Source organism: Panicum virgatum, chromosome 4K (assembly GCF_016808335.1).
Source record: "Panicum virgatum strain AP13 chromosome 4K, P.virgatum_v5, whole genome shotgun sequence".
Taxonomy (NCBI): domain Eukaryota; kingdom Viridiplantae; phylum Streptophyta; class Magnoliopsida; order Poales; family Poaceae; genus Panicum; species Panicum virgatum.
The window spans coordinates 28,457,389-28,460,846 of NC_053139.1; the positions used below are offsets into that span (position 1 = coordinate 28,457,389).

The following is a 3,458-nucleotide window of genomic DNA, read 5'->3' on the forward strand; positions in this document are numbered from 1 at the left end:
TAAAATTTTGAATTGCGCTGAAAAGGTTAATATTTCTTGCAGGCGACAGGAAACTTGAAATCTGTGTTGCTACATCTATGTTAAGGTCGGGAGAATATTTTAACTGTATGGGTCTCCGTGGAGTGTGTGTTATAAACTTACGAAGCAATCGTTGGATTAATCAGTTTTGATCTGAAATGAAAACCTTATGATGCTTACAGAAATTAATTTGCGTTGCCGATCTTCATGGCTCGTTGGTCGCTGCTTGTTTGTGGGCTCAAAGCGCATGAGTAGCTGTTGGCAGAAGAATTGAAATCATAGCATTACTTAGGCAAGATCAGGAGCTTGTAATATAAACGTTCAAAGGATGACGATACTTTGGAAGGTGGGATATAATACGTGATGTAGGATTAGGTTGCCAGGATTCAGTGCACACGTACAGTGTGCATTACATTACCAGTACATAATATGCAAGCAAGGAGGTGACATCCCTGCTGGGCTAGATTGCTCTACAGCAACACACATTTATTTGTGGGTTGTCAAGCTGTTAGGAATATTTACACAGGAGTTTGCGCACTCCAACAAAAGACTGTAGGTGCGAGCAGCTTTTCGTCACTAGGAGGTATGTGGATGTAGTAGTAATTTCACAGATCCGATGGAGGATGATACAGTGGAAGTGAGGCTTTCAGTAGTGCACCTGCAACTTTTAGTTCAAATTAGAAGTTGAACATAGAATACGTTCTCATATATAAATGGATGTAGCGAGTTCAAATACTGCTATATGGAATTGGTGGAAGGCAGGCTGAACTGACCAGTTATTTGTTCTTGTGAGAACGTAGGGTCTTTGCCTCGGAACCTTTGGTGCCTGATGATTTTGGGTTGTCGTCAGAGGACCTGAAATTAGATGCGCAGTCATAAATTGGAAAAAAGCGGTAGTAAACTGTTGTAAGATTAACGCACTATTAATAGGTGTCAAATCAAATATGAGTACAAGAGGGTTATAACCTTTTAGGAGATGTGTGGGCTGAGGAAGTCTGCTTAGATGTTTCTGCAGCAGCTTTTTCTTTAGTGGTCCTTGACCGTTTAGGTAAGTCATGTTCCCCCTCCTTTGGCAAAATTGAAGCATAGCAAATTTACTAAAAATTTATTTGGTTTGTGGATATGCAAGAATGCAGTTATCGTAGTAACAAGGAATTGCTCATAGGTCGAGAGAATACATGTGCTTGAGAAGAGTGTGAAGCTACCTCATCGTCGGTTGTGTCGTCGTATGTTAATCTTTTCTTCACAGACTGAGAAGAAGTGGATTCCGTGACATGGCTGCATAAAGGCAAACAGAAGTTGCAGACATTTTTATTGATGTTGTAATTGCAGCTGTTTTTTTGAATGTGGTACTTACCGAATCGGCATTTCTTTAGCCGGAGTTTCAGCAGTTGTTGGGCTTGCTGGAGGAGTCTACAAATAGGAAAAGAGATATGTTCTGAGATTCAGTTGGTGCTAGTAATGGTGAAGTAGACGAACTAACTGTAAAATAAAATGCCATTATCTTTTACTTCTTATGGGCCAAAGTACCTGGTGCTGGGAAGCTAATTCAGAGACGATGTTCAAAGCATGTTTGTCTAAGGTTCTGCTGGTACCAGATGTGGTGTCCCTTCAATGCTCACTTGGCTGGGCAGCAGGAGCAGGTGCAGGAAGGTGAGGAATAGCTCGTTGTCGTCCATATGAAGTGATTATTGAGGTGACCATGTACTTCTTGATACGCGTGTAGAAACTCTGGCTCGTCATATTGATCGCGAATGTGAACTTATGAGAGACAATTCCTGCAATGTCTAGTGGGAAGTCCTCATCACGCCTGACAGTTCTCATCATTGAATCAACACTTCTCCCAACAATGCGCTGAGCAACAGGTCCAAAACATATCATTTCTGCTTCTGCGGTGCCATCAGTTGCTATAAAAGAGAGCTTGTATCTGCAATGGAAAAGTTGATGGTGTCATTAGAAATATAGTGTCTCTGAATTGTCTAATATCGTAAGGGTAATGAAGCATTGTGGATTGCTTACTTGTACTTGTAGTTTGAGCAGTCACATTGATAGCATCTAAATGTGTTCCCTTCTGCAGTGCACGCCTTACCACATCTAGTGCATGATGGAAACCACCAGGGCACATCTGCGATGAGCCTGGCAATGGTAACTGTGCATAGGCAACCATTTGTCTGTGTATGAAGAATTTTCAAGCGCTCAGTTCATAATAGAAGTATAAGGTACTTATTTTATTAGAGTTTTTTTTCTAGCTTCCTGATTGTAGTCATGCATGACTTACCGGGAAATCGTACGGGTCTATCCTCTGTAGATCAGCGAGGTAGCTGATTTCTTGTTGCGGCATGCTTTGTGGCTGTTGAGGCTGGTTTGGAGGTGGCGGTGGTGGTGGTGGTAAATGGTTGATGTGAATTCTTTCGTTGCTAAGTCTGAAGAAGTTCATGTGCATAAGCAAGCAGCGTACGCATGCCAATCTGCAAGTTAAGATAGCTGCACACCTGTTCGAAAACGCCGAGACTTCTGGAATGTCAGGATTGAAGTACCATTTACTGGCTACACTGCCACTAATGTAGTCCTGACCTGTATTTCAATGTGTACAGAATGGTACGAAAAATCAGTGAGTTATGGAAAATAGTAATGGCGATGTAAAGATGTATACAGTAATACGGCGAGCTTGAAATAGACAATCATATGTGCATGAAAGTTTCTGAATATAGATAGGACCAAATGACTAGGCTAACCTTGAAAGGTTTTCATAAGGCAGCCGACAAAGAGAACTGGAACTGGCTTGCCATCGTTAATGTTACAAAGCTCTTCAATATCAAAATTACTTGCTCGTTGGCTGAGGAACGAGAGTACTCTATCCTGCCTGTGATGAGTGAATTGTCAACCGTGCGGTGTGATCGTGCGCTTGGTCTTTGGATTGCAGGTACACGGGCGTCGAGTATCGACGGGGAGCTGCCGTGGAGGTGCTGTGGCCGATGGACAGTGCGGTGGACGGCGGTGAAGGGCAGCCGGAACCGGAGCTCGGACCGGGCGGCAGTTGTGGCGTCCACTCCTGGATCGAGGACGCAAGAGGCGATGGAAGGCGGGTTTCTTGGTTTGCGCCACAAAACCAAGGAGGCGGACGGCGGTTGAAGACGCCAAGTCGTGGAGGCACGGGCGTCGACGGCGTCTAGGGCCTCGCTGCGGGGCGAGGAGGTGACGGGCGTCGGGCGGCGTCTAGGGCCGTCAGAAGGCCAAGGCGGGAACGGTGTCTAGGGCCACGGCGTGGAGGCGGGAATCTTCCCGCGCGTGAGGTTTTGGCGGTTTTCTCAAAACCGGCCACCTACCCGGGTTTCACGGACCCTCCAAAACCGCGAACTGGATCTTCATCAAGACGGCGGCATCGTGGAGAAGACTTCATTCCGAAGAAAGAACATCGGCCGTCGGATGAGATCATGTAC

At 45.2% G+C, this 3,458-nt stretch overlaps 1 long non-coding RNA gene across 2 annotated transcripts; it reads right to left on the reverse strand.

The window, feature by feature from the left end:
• Window positions 1-443: 443 nt before the first annotated feature.
• Window positions 444-2,402, reverse strand: LOC120705164. 2 transcript variants are annotated; one of them, XR_005687815.1, is made up of 8 exons: window positions 2,297-2,402; window positions 2,038-2,189; window positions 1,549-1,945; window positions 1,376-1,431; window positions 1,224-1,296; window positions 985-1,085; window positions 792-873; window positions 444-676 (listed from the first exon to the last, which is right to left on the reverse strand). It is a non-coding gene; the product is annotated as an uncharacterized LOC120705164 (long non-coding RNA). The 2 variants fall into 2 exon arrangements; XR_005687816.1 differs by having other exon boundaries at window positions 1,197-1,296.
• Window positions 2,403-3,458: the final 1,056 nt, after the last annotated feature.